The 16,072-nt window shown below is 42.3% G+C and overlaps 1 non-coding gene across 1 annotated transcript; it reads left to right on the plus strand.

Annotated features, from left to right (window-relative positions):
- Window positions 1-142: 142 nt before the first annotated feature.
- Window positions 143-214, plus strand: Trnaq-cug. Its single transcript has one exon. It is a non-coding gene; the product is annotated as a tRNA-Gln (tRNA).
- Window positions 215-16,072: the final 15,858 nt, after the last annotated feature.

The following is a 16,072-nucleotide window of genomic DNA, read 5'->3' on the forward strand; positions in this document are numbered from 1 at the left end:
GGCTACGGTGGTCCGTGTCTTTGCCTTGTTCTCACCTCAGTGACTCAGGGAAACGAGGCACAAGTCTTTCAGCGTTTGGTTTCCAGTTGGGGGTGAGATTTTGTCAGTCTTAGACACCCAAAGAGAAAACAGCTTCCGTGTTGGTTCCATGGTGTAATGGTTAGCACTCTGGACTCTGAATCCAGCGATCCGAGTTCAAATCTCGGTGGAACCTATCTCTTTAACCTTTTGTTCTTATATTTTCTAAATTCATATTGAATAATAGAATAACTTTGTTATATCTGCTCTTGGATTGAATCACATATAGTTTTTCCCTATGAAGACTTCACTAATGAATCTCTTCAGTTCAGTAGTGTCTGTTACATGGAGACCTAGTAATAAAAACTCTTAATTTTTTTTTTTTAAGCCTTGGAGAAAGCTTGTTATTTCATTCCTTTTGCTGGAATTTTCTATCCTAAGGATAGGCACTTCTCACCCACCCATTCTCTTCAGAAATCTCTTCTCACACTCTCTCCAGATGTCATTAAGAGAACTTCACCCACCCTCCTCATAAAGATTCATCAAGATCTTGAATCCTATCTGCTGGCCTCCAAACGAAGCCAGGTTAAATAAAGTTAACACAAGAAGGTGGCAGTTTCCATCTTAGCGAATGTCAATGTTAAGACTCAAGAGATTTACCATAGTGTCTCCTCATGGTTGTTTTGTTCTTATTGTTGAGGTAATCTCACTCCTCTCTGTAACCCAGAATAGCTTTGAAAATCACTATGTAGCCCAGGCTGGCGCTGCTGTCCTTCTCTGCCCCCTCCCATCCCACCCTCCACACACAGAGGGATATTCTCCTAATAATTACTGGAAAACGTGTTAGGTCATGGGGAAAGAGTTCAACCTACAAGATGGAATTCAAGTTGCTAATCAACTGACCTTATGGAGGGATGTTATCTTTGATAATCTGAGTAGGCTCAGGGTTGTCCTTGGTGTCTTCCAAAGTGGAAAAGGGGTTTGTCAGCAGGGATGAGGTACTCCTCCACGCTGCCACCAGCTGTCTGAGGAGAGGGACCTGGATTCAGGGGAAACCTGATTCTTGATTTGCTGCAGAAAAGTTTTTCAGGATGATAAAATATAAAACAGATTCAGAATTTATTAAAAGAGATTTTAATACAGCTTCTGAGTTCTATGGTTAAGAGGAAGTGAGGGTCTCAGAAAGAAAGACATGACCAAGAGTATGAGCTTTGCAGAGAGTCCTGCCTTGTCTTTGTAGGTGCCATATGCACCAAGGGTTTCAAATCTATCATCTTCAAGGAGTTACTGAGGAATCTGAGACCTCAGGTGGCTCCTACTTGATGAAAGGAACCTAATTGATAGGGTAAAATTCTGGGTCACAAGGAGGCTTGCAGGGGAACTTAAGATGTTTTTACTGTAAACAAAGGTCTAATCATGTTTGTGAGATTCAGAGGAAATATCTGGGAGAAGAGTCAGGCCATGCTTGAGGATCATAAAAGTTTAGTCCTTATTAGTTCATTGCTCTTTTAACATTCTCTATATAAATAGAGTGTTTTAAAGGCCATCACTAGGTCAGGTGTGGTTGCACATGTTTTTAATCCCATTTGGGAGGCAAAGGTAAATGTGAGTTCAAGGCCAGCCTGGTCTCCCTGGTGAGTTCCGACCAGCCAGGGTTACAAAACACGAAAAACAAAACAAAATGAGGCCATTCCTACAGTTGGGGAATGGTAGCACAACACCTGTGACCCCAGAACTGATGGGGTAAAAACAGGAGGATTGCAAGTTCTAGGTCAGTCTGGGCTCTATGTCTCAAAGGTGGTGGTGGTGGTGACGTTTTTTAAGGAGTCAGTAGTATTCTATCTTTCTTTCAGTCTTTCTCTTAATAAATCTACATGCTGTCTACAGTAATAATAAAGAATGTCATCTCCTACACTGACAACCTTCACAGCAAATGTTAATTGCATTGGAATTGCTCACTATTGACTGGGGAGAAAGACTTGAATCAGATTCTAGGGTTGTGGTTCTTCTGCCTCCTGAAGTCCCCATGGTTTTCTCTTTGTATCTTCCTCAGGAGTCATGTGCACAGTCACATACCTATAATTCCAGCACTTGAGATAAGAGGATCAGGAATTCAAGGTCACCTGGGCTACAGGAGACCTTGTTGAGTGAGAGAGAGAGAGAGAGAGAGAGAGAGAGCAGTGGTGGCCCACGCCTTTAATCCCAGCACTTGGGAGGCAGAGGCAGGTGGATGGATCTCTGTGAGTTCGAGGGCCAGCCTGGGCTACAGAGAGAGATCCAGGAAAGGTGCAAAGCTACACAGAGAAACCCTGTCTTGAAAAACGGAAGAAAAAAAAAAAAGTGTGGTGGGGGAGGGAGAGTGAGAGGCACAGAGGAGATGAGATTGAATTCTCAACTGGTCCCTACTGGCTTTGAAGTTGGAGGAAAGCAAACAAGAGTCTTAGGATCCAAAGGCTCTAGAAACTGAGAAAGGAACCCAAAGAAAACAGCCCTTTCTACACCATCCTTGATTTTAGCCCCATGCTGAGTTGATTTAAATCACCAAGCTTCAAGATCCTGGCAATTAATTTCAGCAGGCATAGAAAATGAAGACAATGGAGCCGGGCGGTGGTGGCGCTCGCCTGTAATCCCAGCACTCGGGAGGCAAAGGCAGGTGGATCTCTGAGAGTTCGAGGCCAGGCTGGTCTACAGAGCTAGTCCAGTACAGGCTCCAAAGCTACAGAGAAACCCTGTCTTGAAAAATAATAATAATAAAAATAGAAAAAATAAAATAAAAAATAGAAAATGAAGACAATGACTTTTCAGTACTTTCTCTGCCAGGACAAAGGGATACATTGGCAGGCCTGGTGGTACACACCTGCGATGCCAGCACCTGGGAGATGGAGGCAAGAGGACCAGGAGATCAAATTCAGCCTAAGCTACATGAAACCCCAGCATTGTACAGGTGACAGCCGTTCAAACTGGGGGAGGTGCATACTATCACTTAAATAGCTGCAAGTTTCTAAGATACCTATACGTGACCAAAGATTATGATCAGATAGTCTTGGCGCTGCTTATTGGAGGAGACGAGACAGGGCCACAGATGGGAAACTCAGTCACTGGGCATTGAGATGGAAAAGGCAAGGAAGGAAGCTCGTTTGGGGAAGTGGGGGAAATGTGACTGTGAGGGTGTGTTGAGTAAGGCCATGGACGCTGCCAGAAGCTCTAAGCACATTTTCCCCTTATGTCATTATTTCTCAGTGTGAATTCTGAGCAGGATAATGATAGTGTTTTCTCAACAAAAACTTACATGATCAACTACATTGCCTCCCATCTTAGAGATTCCCTCAGCTCATGCGCATTTCAAAAATAAACATATATGTATATTATATACGTTTTTTAATGTATATGTGTGTATATATTAGCAAGACAGTTCCCAGATTCACCAGACCACAGAAAGAGAGTTCCAATGGACTGGTTAGCAGCCTTTAAATACTCTGAAAGAGTGCAAAATAGATCACTGGACAGAGGAGAGATTAGGTCTTCTAAAAGAGCAGCATGTGCTGTTATAACCACTGAGCTATCTCTCTACCTCTGGGACTTTATTTGGGTTTGTTGTTTTTGCTGGGGTGTATACTTGTGTGTGTGTGTGTGTGTGTGTGTGTGTGTGTGTGTGTGTGCTTTTGTTTGTTTGTTTGTTTGTTTTTGTTTGAAACAAGGTCTCTCTGTGTGGCCCTGGCTGTGGAACTTTATTCTTAAAGTAAATAATACAGAAGTATAGACTACAGCCTTTACATCTTCCTCCACTATTTCAGTTCCTCTCCAGACCCCAGAGATAACTAATTATTTATATTCATTTCCTCACCTTGAAATCCAGACAGATTTAACTATCTGAGTAGCTTTCCCTTAACAAAGATGTAAAATAGCTTGTCCAAACATTCTTACTCACTTACTTGTAGACAGGACAAGCAAGATACCAAAAGCTTATTGAAGTAAAGCTTGTTTATTTTACTATTTATTTAAGATCTCACATAGCCCAGACTAGTCTTGAACTCACAATGTAGTTAGTCAAGATAACCTTAAACTCCCCATTCTCCAATAGACTTCTGGGATCACAATCCTTCTCGGTAGTTTTATGTGGCACTGGGGATCAAACCAGGGGCTTTGTGCATACTAGACAAGCACTCTACAAATTGAGCTACATCCCTAGACTCTAAAACCTGTTTTGAATCCATTTTTCCCCATTCCTATCTCCCTACAGAGCCTGAGAAAAATAATTATTTGTTTTCACAATTACCGTGTTAAAAGTGACCTTGTGGCCAAGTGGTGGTGTCTCACGCCTTTAATCCCAGCACTCGGGAGGCAGAGGCAGGTGAGTGAATCTCTATGAGTTTGAGGCCAACCTGGTCTACAAAGTGAGTTCCAGACAGGCTCCAAAAGCTACTCAGAGAAACCCTGTCTAGAAAAAAAAAAAAAAAAAAAGAGTGACCTTGTGGGACAATTTCAATGACAGAAAGGCTGAAGCCTAAGGCATCTGGGAAGGGTTTTGTTGATAAGATAGGTGGGGGCTGCCCCTTGGCCCTGTCTTCCAGCTATAAACAGGACGAGTCTCCACAGACATGGCAGCTCCCTTCCCCCAAGAATACTAAGTCAAACATAATGCCATCATTGAACTGTATACCAGTACCAGAGTAGCTACTTGCTAGTCACAACACTGCTGAATCCTAGCAATAGTTTTTCATCTGTGCCTGTCTAAGAGTTTGCCCACAAATTGCCACTTCTATGGTGACTAGCAAAGACAAACACTTTCCCTGTGTTTCTTAGCTACTTAGGAGTTCTTCTGTAAATTGCCTGTTGATATCATTTGTCTATTTTCAAATTGATTTTCTTTTCCTATTGATGTGAATTATATATATATATATATATTCTAGCTACTTTCCTTTTTTCCTCCCTCTTAGATTTATTTTATTTTTAGGGACTGGAGAGATGGCTCAATAGTTAAGAGCACTGGCTGTTTTATAACCATTGAGCCATCAGGGTTCAGTTCCCAGCACCAATATGTCACAATTCAGACAACCCTCTGTAACTGCAGTTCCAGAGGACCTAATGCCCTCTTCTGGCCTTTGTGGTGCACAGATATGCAGGCTGGCAAAACATTCATGCACATAAAATTAAAGGTAGTAATAGTAATAATAACTATAAATATTTATTTTTAAATTTTTATTTTTTTTATTATTTTTATTTTTTTGTTTTTTGTTTTTTCAAGACAGGGTTTCTCTGTAGCTTTGGAGGCTGTCCTGAAGCTCGCTTTGTAGACCAGGCTAGCCTCGAACTCTCAGAAATCCACCTGCCTCTGCCTCCCAAGAGCTCGGATTACAGGTGTGAGCCACCACCGCCCAGCTTAATTGTGTGTGTGTGTGTGTGTGTGTGTGTGTGTGTGTGTGTGTACGTGTACATGTACATGGAAGTGCAGATGCCTGAGGAGTTGAAGAGGGCATTATATCTTCTAGAGCTGGAGTTATAAGCAGTAGTGAGCCACCCAACTTGATGGTAGGAATCAAAACCAGGTCCTCTACCAGAGCAGTAAGTGCTCTTAGCCACTGATCTGTCTCTCTAGCCTTCTATGATATATTTTTTGTTCCGTTGTTTCTTTTAGTTTTTTGAAACAAAAGTTTCCTTCCTTTAGCTTAGGCTGGCCTGGAATTCCTGCTTCTGTTTTTCCTCCAGAAAGTTGAGATAACATGTGTGTGCTACCATACCAAGAAAAAAAAAATTAAGAGAGAAGTTAGCAGAGATTATGACACAATGAAACTCTTTTATTACATTTGTGTGTGTGTGTGTGTGTGTGTGTGTGTTTGTGTGTGTGTGTCTATGTATACTGTGCATATGCTTACTAGTATGTATGTGTGTAGGTGCATGCTACTTAGTAGGTGTGGAAGTCAGAGCACTTCCATGGGATTTGGTTCCTGGGTCCCAGGGATCTAACTCAGGCCTGGTGCAGACACCTTTGCCTGAGGAACTGTCTCACCAGTTCATGGAGGGATAAAATCTGTCTTCTATCTCTTACATTTTCTATTGTTCATATTAGAAAGTGATGGACTGAATGCAAGGTCAGAAAAATCCTCAAGTTGGTTTATCTGTTCATAATCACATGAGTCCCAGCTAGTCTTAGCAAAAGAGGGGATAATATATTTCTTGGTAAGAGATATACAAAGTTTCAAATGCATCTATTATGAACAGTAATATTATTTAAATTATGTAGCTCAATTGTAGACTTTTTTATATTGTGAAAAGTGAATCACAATAATATCTGGCTCCTTTTGTAACCATTGACTCTTTTTTATGTCAGAATTATTTAGTTAATGTATATGAGTGTTTTGCCTGCCTGTATGTCTGTACACCGCATGTGTGCCTGATCCTCAAGGAGTTTAGAAGAGGACACTAGATCCCCTGGAATTGGAGTTACAGATGGTTGTGAGCCACCATGTGGGTGCTAGGAACCTAACCTGGGTTTTCTAAAAATTAAAAAACAAGGGCTGTGCATGGTAGTACATGCTTTTAATCCCAGCAGTCAAGAGGCAGAGGCAGGCAAATGTCTGTGAGTCCAAGGCTAACCTTGTCTACACATAGAGTCCCATGTCAGTTAAAAACACATTGTGAAACTCTGCCAATAAATAAATTAATAAATAATTAAATAATTAAATAAACAAACAAACAAACAAATAAAACCAAACAAAAACCAAAAGGAAGAACACAGGCGAGTGTAAGCCCCTGGAAGGGAGGAAACATTTATAACTCAGCAGCGCTAGAACCTACAGCTGCCTCTTCCACAGGCAAAGTGACAGACAACCCAATTCAAAAGGAGGCAAATGACTTGAAGTCATTTAAAGATCTATAAATGGATTCAAATGCAAATCAGAGACACATGAGCTGCCGCTTCACACCCATTAGGACGGCTATAATGTTTTAAAAGCAAAAATCAGCTAGCCTTCCAGAATTCCTGTGTGCAGGCAGCCGGTCTGGATCACGGTCAGCTAGTTCACCCTCATGCCGGCCCGTTAATCCTAACACAGCCTCTGAGTTTTCTGGGCTGTGTACCTGATCCCATCCCTTCCCTCCACCCACGTCCACCAGGTGCCTCCATGTATGACATTTCCCACTGCCTCCCAAAGACTTGGGCCTTGGCCCTGCAGGGACCCTGTCAGTTTTTCAGTCTTTCCTGTGTATAAGGGCCATGTACATCCTAACAACAACAACAAAACAAAAAATAAAAAACAGAAACAAAAAACAAAAACGAGCAGACCAAAGTCTCATCTTTGTTTCTCAACCATTGATTTGGAAAAATACTAGGTCTTTTATTAGCTAAAAATAATAATAAATAATAATAAAAGTATCAAAATGCTGAACTGATCAAATGTGAACACACAGCAGATGAGGGGACACGTATAGATGTGGAGCCAAAGCATGGAAGAGAAGATTATTACCATACAGCTCAGTCAGCCCACCCCTGGACACTCACCCCCCACCCAAGATGAAAGCACTATATTCTTTTGTTTTGTTTTGTTTTCTTCTAGGTGAGGCATCCTGTACTGAGAATGGCCTTGAACTTCTGTTTATTTAAATTCAGAGTGCTAGGGTTGTAAGTATGCCATGCCCCATTTACACAGTGCTGGGATCCAACTCAGGACCTCATGCATGGTAGGCATGTATTCTATTCACTAACCTACATCCCAGCCTAAAGGTACTATATATATACTCTCTCTCTCTCTCTCTCTCTCTCTCTCTCTCTCTCTCTCTCTCTCTCTCTCACACACACACACACACACACACACACACACACACACACACAAACCCACACACACTGTATGCAAGCTAGGTATTATGGCACATGTCTTTTAATTTCAGCACTATGGAGGCAGTAGCAGGCCGATTTCTGAGTTCCAGGCTAGCCCAATCTATGTAAGTCCCAGGCAGTCAGAGCTACACAGTGAGACCCTGTCGCCAAACAATAAAACAACAAAATCCTACAGCTGGACATAGTGGCTCATGCCAATAATCCCAACAATCGGCTGGGGCAGGAGGATCTCATTTTGGACATAGCAAGAGAGATCCTGTCTCAAAATAAACAGGAAGAGTCTACAGAATGCAAAGACCTACAGCGACAGAGAATGGTAGCTGTCTAGGGACAGGGCAATTAAAGATTGCTCTGGGATTAAAGGTATGGGGATGTTTCAGAGGTAACTACTGGATGTTTAGTGTCTTGATTGTGTTAATAGTAATAATTTCTCAGGTATATGAATGTCTTAACACTTACTACATTTCTAGCAGTAAAATATGCATTACATTGGAAGGTAATTAGTGTTAAGCAGGGCATGGGGACAGGGGAAGGAAGGCAAGGAAGAACACTTTTGGAGTGGCAGGGACCAACAGGCTGTTTTTTAAAGTAGCTTCGTCAAACTGACTGTGGTGGCACACACCTGTAATCCCAGCACTCTAGAGGCGGAGGCAGAAGGATTGATTGTGAGTTCAAGGCCAGCATGGGCTACAGAGTAATGCCCTGTCACACACATACGCACCCGACCACACATCCATATTCAGATGAGTGGGCAAAGCAGGGCTCACTAGAAAGTATATTTGAGCAAAGATTATCCAGAGGGAAAGTATCCAGGAACGGCCAGTGCAAAGACTCTAAGACATAAGGGCCAGGGATATGGCTCAAGGCCTAGCTACAAAAGCCTGACCACTTGAAAGTTGTCCCAAGAAGGAGAAAGTAAGGAAGGGAGGGAGGAAAAGAGGAAGGAAGGAAGGAAGGAAGGAAGGAAGGAAGGAAGGAAGGAAGGGAGGGAGGGAGGAAGTGCAGGAGGGAGGGAGGAAGGGAGGAAAAGAGGAAGAAAGGAAGGAAGGAAGGGAGGGAGGGAGGGGGAGGGAGAATGAGGGAGGGAGGGAGGGAGGGAGGGAGGGAGGGGAGGATTTAAGGCGACAGCTTCAAATAGACCAGTACTTAGCACTGTATTTCATAGAATCTAAGATATCATTGATTGGAGGACATGTCCTGATTTCAGAGACATTAAAATATGCAGTGTGAATTGTATTATGCAGTGTGAATTGCAATATGCAAGGCCGAATCTCTAACTCAAGCACCACAAGTGTCTGTGGCTAAAGATTTGGTTTTCTGAAGAGTGCTTTGTGGTGGTATTGTTTCCCCAAAATATTGTGCACCCTAATAAACTTATCTGGGGTCAGAGAACAGAACATCCACTAGATACAGAGGCTAGAAAATGGTGGCACTCACGGCTTTAATCCTAGCATTCCAGAGGCAGAAATCCATCTGGATCTCTGAGTTCAAGACCACATTGGAAACAGCCAGGCATAATGACACATGCCTTTAATCCCAAGAAGTGATGGCAGGAACCAGAAAGGTATATAAGGCATGAAAACCAGGAACTAGAGCCTGTTTAAGCTTTTAGGCTTTTGAGTAGCAGTTCAGCTGAGATCCATTTAGATGAGGACTCGGAAGCATCCAGTCTGAGGAAACAGGATCAGCTGAGGAACTGGTGAGGTAAGGAAGCTGTGGCTTGTTCTGCTTCTCTGATCTTCCAGCATTCACCCCAATACCTGGCTTCAGGTTTGATTTTATTAATAAGATCTTTTAAGATTCGTGCTACAGTGCTTAACTCTTGGAAACATTTCAAAAGTAACTGAGTACCATTTTCTCTCAGCTTGCCCACAGTTCCATATCTAGAAGTTTAGTTTATATTAAAGCCACACAAAGTAGTTTGTACTTATATAAGATGGGATTAGAGTCAAGGTTCAAAATTATTATACATGTTTTTTCAGTCTACATTATTTGGGGATGAGTAGAAGGCTCAGTCACTAAGAGTATGTCCTGCAGGAACCAGTGGTAGTGGCCCACACCTTTACTTCCAGCTTTCAGGAGGCAGAAGCAGGCAGAGTTCGAGGCCAACCTGGTCTACAAAGTGAGTACCAGAACATCCGAACTATTACACAGAGAAATCCTATATTGGGAAGGAAAAAAAAAAAAGAGGATGTACTGCTCTTCCAGAGGACCGGAGTTCAATTCTCAGCACCCTCATTTGGCTCACAACCACTTATAACTCCAGCCTCCATACTCCATAGACACTTGAATACAACATATACAAATTCTCTCTCTCTCTCTCTCTCTCTCTCTCTCTCTCTCTCTCTTTCTTTCTCTCTCCACACACACACACACACACACACACACACACACACACAATTATTTAAATAAAATAAAAATCTACATTGATGCACATTAAAAGGTGTAAGGTCAGAAGAGAAATTCTGTAGTGTACTTGACTGTCCCTTACATTATCAGAAATCTAATATTCCCAACCTACTTTCTGTAAAAGCTCAATTATTGTGACAAACAAAATTTTTCTTCAACAAGTATCCAATAAAGTCCCTAGAATGTGATGTCAACAGGACATGCACAGCCATACTATTATGGTCCAATCAGAGAGAAGCCAGGGACTGCAGGGAATACGTCCAGAGCTAGGGCCATAGCTGGATAAAGCAACCGTTAAGTGGAGTCAGCCTTGAGTGTCATTGGGTTATCACATGTATTAGTGGTTCTTCTGTTGCTGTGGTGAAACAACATTACCAAAAACAATTTATGGAAGAAAGAGTTCCCTTTAGCTTACAGTCCCAGAATAGTCCATAATAGTCGGGAAGGCACAGCAACAGGCAGCTGGATCAAGAAGCTAAAATATTGCATCTCCAACCACACACAGGAAACAGAAAAAGCTCATTGGAAATGGGGTGAGGCTATAAAATCTCAAAGCCCATTCCCACTGATGTACTTCTTCCAGCAAGGTTCAATCTCCCAAAGGCTCCATAACCCCCCCCCCCCAGGGCACCACCATCAGGGACCAACCCATCACACACATGAGCTTATGAGGGACATTTCTCATTTGAACCACAACATTAAGCTTAGCAGCAAGAGCTTTTGTTTGCTGAGACATCTTGCCGACTCACATTTTAAAAATTATGGTAAAATATACAAAAATGTTTATTTTAGCTGGGTGGTAGTGTCGAAGGCCTTTAATCCCAGCACTCAGCAGGCAGAAGCAGGTGGATTTCTGTGTGTCCAAGGCCAGCCTGGTTTACAGAGCTAATTCCAGGACAGACAGGGCTACACAGTGAAGCCCTGTCTTGAAAGACAAAAACAAAAACAAAAACAAAACAAAAAAGATCATCTTAACTTTTTTTTTGATGGAACCTAGGGGCTCATATATGCTAAGCATGTACTCTGTCAGCTGGGTCCCCAGTCATACTTTAATCATTTATTTGTTTATTTAGAGGCAGGGTCTCACATAGCCCTGGTTGGCTTCTGCCTTCCTATGTAGCCCAGGAAGACTTTGAACTTGTCATTCCTCCTGCCTCAAACTTCTTGGTGTACAACATTACACCGTTTTCTTAACTAATTTTTTAACTGTTCATTCTATGCTCCACAGTTCTTCCTATCTTATAAAATAAACTTTATACACATTACCCAACTCCTCATTCTTCCTCCCCTTCAGCCTTGCAACTACCATTTTACTGCTTGTCTTTGTGCTTTTGACTAGTTCAGGTACAGGTTCTGCATACAAATTAGACCACACAACATTTTAACTTTTATGTCTGGCTTATCCCACTTTACATAATGTCCTTGTGAGAATTCCTTCTCTGGAGAGACATAAATAATGTCTACCCTCTCCTTATAAGGCCCCAATGACAAACCCCAAAGTCCAAGTCCACCAAAGTTTACCCTGGGGAACCAATGACCTTACTGAGCTCTGCTTACAGTGAGTGGATTGGGGGAGGGAGGGGCAGGCATGCGAGTAACCCCAAAGCAGCCACACTGTAAATAAAATCTTTTCCCAGCATGGATGGTGGCTGTCCCATAGCTGCATAGATGGACCCCCTCTTCCACTAACTTCCGCCAGCCCGTATACTCCATCACTTCCCTGGAATCTGAGGCTTGGTGCAACTGGGGTAGAACTGCATACAAATGGCTGGGAGGAGTGGCTGGAAACTCAGAGGAGGGTTCAAGGACCCTGTCAACCCCTTCTTCCTATAAGGCATGGCCAGCCACCTCCAGGACCCCTCAGGATGGTCTCAGGAACAGCTGAGTTGGTGAAGATGGCAGGTGTTTTGCTCAGAGGTCCACGTTCCCCAAGTCTTCAAAGGCTTTTACTTATGTATATTATCATATCATTGCAAATAGTGAAAGTTTGACTTCTTCCTTTCCAATTTGTATCCCCTTGATCTCCTTTGTTGTCTTATTGCTCTAGCTAGGACTTGGAGTACTATATTGAATAGGTGTGGAGAGAGTGGACAGCCTCGTCTTATTCCTGATTTTAGTGGAATCGCTTTGAGTTTCTCTCCATTTAGTTTGATGCTGGCTGTTGGCTTGCTGTAAATTGCCTTTATTATGTTTAGGAATGTTCCCTGTATTCCTGATCTCTCCAAGACCTTTGTCATGAAGGGGTGTTGGATTCTGTCAAAGGCTTTTTCAGTATCTGATGAGATGACCGAGTTTTTTTTTTTTTTTTTTTTTTTCCTTTCAGGTTGTTTATATGGTGTATTACATTGACAGATTTTCATATGTTGAAACATCCCTGCATCTGTTGGATGAAGCCCACTTGATCATGATGGATGAGATGGATGACATAACTTTTTTGTTGTTGTAGTTTTTGGTTTTGGTTTTGTTTTTCAAGACAGGGTTTCTCTGTGTAGCTTTGGAGCCTGTACTGGAACTTACACTGTAGTCCAGGCTGGCCTCAAACTCACAGAGATCCACCTGGCTCTGCCTCCCGAGTGCTGGGATTAAAGGCGTGCGCTACCACTGCCCAGATGACTTTTTTTTTTTTTTGAATGTGTTCTTGGATTCAATTTGCTAGTATTTTTGCATCAATGTTCATGAGGGAGATTGGTCTGTAATTCTCTTTCTCTGTTACTTTTTTTTTTTTAAGCTGAGGATCGAACCCAGGGCCTTGTGCTTGCTAGGCGAGCACTCTACCACTGAGCTAAATCCTCAAAACCTCTGTTACATCTTTGTGTGGTTTGGGTATCAGGATAACTGTAACCTTGTAAAAAGAGTTTGGCAATGTTCCTTCTATATCTATTGTTCGGAACAACCTCAGGAGTGCTGGTATTAGCTCTTCTTTGAAATTCTGGTAGAATTCTGTGCTGAAACCATCTGGCCCTAAACTTTCTTTTTTGGGGGGGAGACTTTTGATGACTGCTTCTATTTCCTTAGAAATAATGGGTCTATTTAAAATGTTAATCTGGTCTTGATTTAGTTTTGGTGTGTGGTACCTATCCAGAAAACTGTCTATTTCTTTTAGACTTTCCAATCTTGTGGAGTATATGTTTTTGAAGTATGACCTAATGATTCTCTGGATTACCTCAGTGTCTGTTGTTATATCCCTCTTTTCATTTCTGATTTTGTTAATTTGGATATTCTCGGTCTGCTTTTTAGTTAGTTTGGATAAGGGTTTGTCTATCTTGTTAATTTTCTCAAAGAACCAACTCTTCGTTTCATTGATTCTTTGTACTGTTCTCTTTGTTTCTATTTTATTGATTTCAGCCCTCAGTTTGATTATTTCCTGTCATCTAATCCTCCTGGGTGAGTTTACTTCTTTTTGTTCTAGAGCTTTCAGATGTGCTGTTACGTTGCTAGTGTGAGATTTCTCCAATTTCTTTATGTAGGCACTTAGAGCCATGAAATTTCCTCTTAGTACTGCTTTCATAATGTCCCATAAGTTTTAGTATGATGTACATTCATTTTTGTTGAATTCTAGGAAGTCTTTAATTTCTTTCTTTATTTCTTCCTTGACCCAGTGATGGTTCAGTTGAGAGTTGTTCAGTTTCCATGAGTTTGTAGGCTTTCTGCAGTTGGTGTTGTTGTTGAATTCTAACTTCAAGCCATGGTGGTCCAATAAGATACAAGGGGTTATTTCAGACACTGAGAGCAACAATCTATAAATGGGACCTCCTGAAACTGAGAAGTATTGGTGAAACTATTAAGGCTACTCCATGTAGTTAAAAGGGAGGTTTATTTTGTGGGGTAACTTACAAATGAAGGGATAGGTCGTAGGGTCTGGCAAAGGTATGGCACAGTCCGGCGGTGTTCTCTGGAGAACTCTGCTTGGTCCACCTCCAGCGTCCAGGGTCCCAGAACCAAGAGAGACCTCTCCTCTCGATCTTGGGTCTTCTGCTTCCTCCCTCAGCCCTGCCTTGTGGGCATGACCATTACCGAAGCCTCAATGGGGGTTGGAACTTCCAGGCCAATGCTGGGATGGCTACCCACTACAGAGAAGTCTCTGTAAGACGAAGGACAGTGTCAATAAGACAAAATGGCAGACTACAAAATGGAAAAAGATCTTTACCAACCCCACATCTGACAGAAGGCTGATCTCCAAAATATATAAAGAACTCAAGAAACTAGACATCAACATATCAAATAATCCAATTAAAAGATGGGGTGCATATCTAAAAGAGAATTCTCAACAGAAGAATCTCAAATGGCCAAAAGACATTTAAGGAAGTGTTCCACATCCTTAGCCACCAGGGAAATGCAAATCAAAACAACTCTGAGATACCATCTCACACCAATCAGCATGACTAAGATCAAAAACATGCCTTTAGGGTTAGAGAGATGGCTCAGAGGTTAAGAGCACTAACTGCTCTTCCAGAGGTCCTGAGTTCAATTCCCAGCACCTACATGGTGGCTCACAACCATCTGTAATGAGATCTGGCACCCTCTTCTGTATACATAATAAATAAATAAGTCTTTTAAAAAATTTCATTTAAGAAAAACATGCCTTAAATCCCAGTACTCAGGAGGCAGAGGCAGGTGGATCTCTGTGAGTTCCAGGCCAGCCTGGTCTACAGAGTGAGATCCAGGACAGACACCAAAACTATACAGAGAAACCCTGTCTCAGGGGAAAAAAAAAAGTAAAAAGAAAGAAAGAAAAAAAGAAAAACACCAATGTCAGTTTTTGTTGGAGAGGATGTAAACAAGTTGAACACTCCTCCACTCCTGGTGGGAGTGCAATCTTGTACAGCCACTCTGGAAATCAATATGGTGATATCTCAGAAAATTGGGAGACAACCTACCTCAAGACCCAGCAATACCACTCTTGGGCATATACCCAAAAGATACCCACACCACAAGGGCATAGACTCAACTATGTTCATAGCAGCATTATTTGTAATAGCCACAACGTGGAAACAGCCTAGATGCCCCTCAACCAAAGAATGGATAAAGAAAATGTGGTATATTTACACAATGGAGTATGATGCAGTGGTAAAAAAAAAAAGTTGTCATGAAATTTGTAGGCAAATGGATGGACCTAAAAAAAAAAAAATAGGGTTGGGGATTTAGCTCCGTGGTAGAGAGCTTGCCTACCAAGCACAAGGCCCTGGGTTCAGTCCTCAGCTCCGGGAAAAAAACAAAAACATTCTGAGTGAGATAACCCAGACCCAGAAAGATTAAACAAGGTATATACTCACTTATAAGTGAATATTAGATGCAAAGCAGAGGATAACCAGGCTACAATCCACAATCCCAGAGAAGTTAGGTAAAAAGGAGGACCCTAAGAGGGACATGCATGGATTGCCCCAAGAAGGGGAGAGGGTTAAGATCTCCTGGGTAAACTGGGAGGGGGGAGTAGAGGGGAGGGGAGAAAAGGTGGGAACATGAGGGTTCAAGATGGCCAAGTTGGGGGAAGGATGGAGAAGGAGAGCAATGAAAGAGATATCTTGACAGTGAACCATTAAGGGGTTAGGGGGGATCTAGAAGTAGGGAAATCCCTAGGAACTCACACAGATGTCCCCAGCTAAAACTCAGAGCAATGGTGGACAGGGTGCTTGAACTAGCCTTCCACTGTACTCAGATTGGTGTCTACTCTAATTGTCATCATAGAACCTACATCCAGTGACTGATGGAAGCAGATGCAGAGACCCACAGCCAAGTACTTGGCCAAGATCCTGGAGTTCAGTTGAAGCGAGGGAGGAGGGATTATAGGAGCAAGGGGGGGGGGGTGGGGGA

Source organism: Onychomys torridus, chromosome 7 (assembly GCF_903995425.1).
Source record: "Onychomys torridus chromosome 7, mOncTor1.1, whole genome shotgun sequence".
Lineage (NCBI taxonomy): Eukaryota > Metazoa > Chordata > Mammalia > Rodentia > Cricetidae > Onychomys > Onychomys torridus.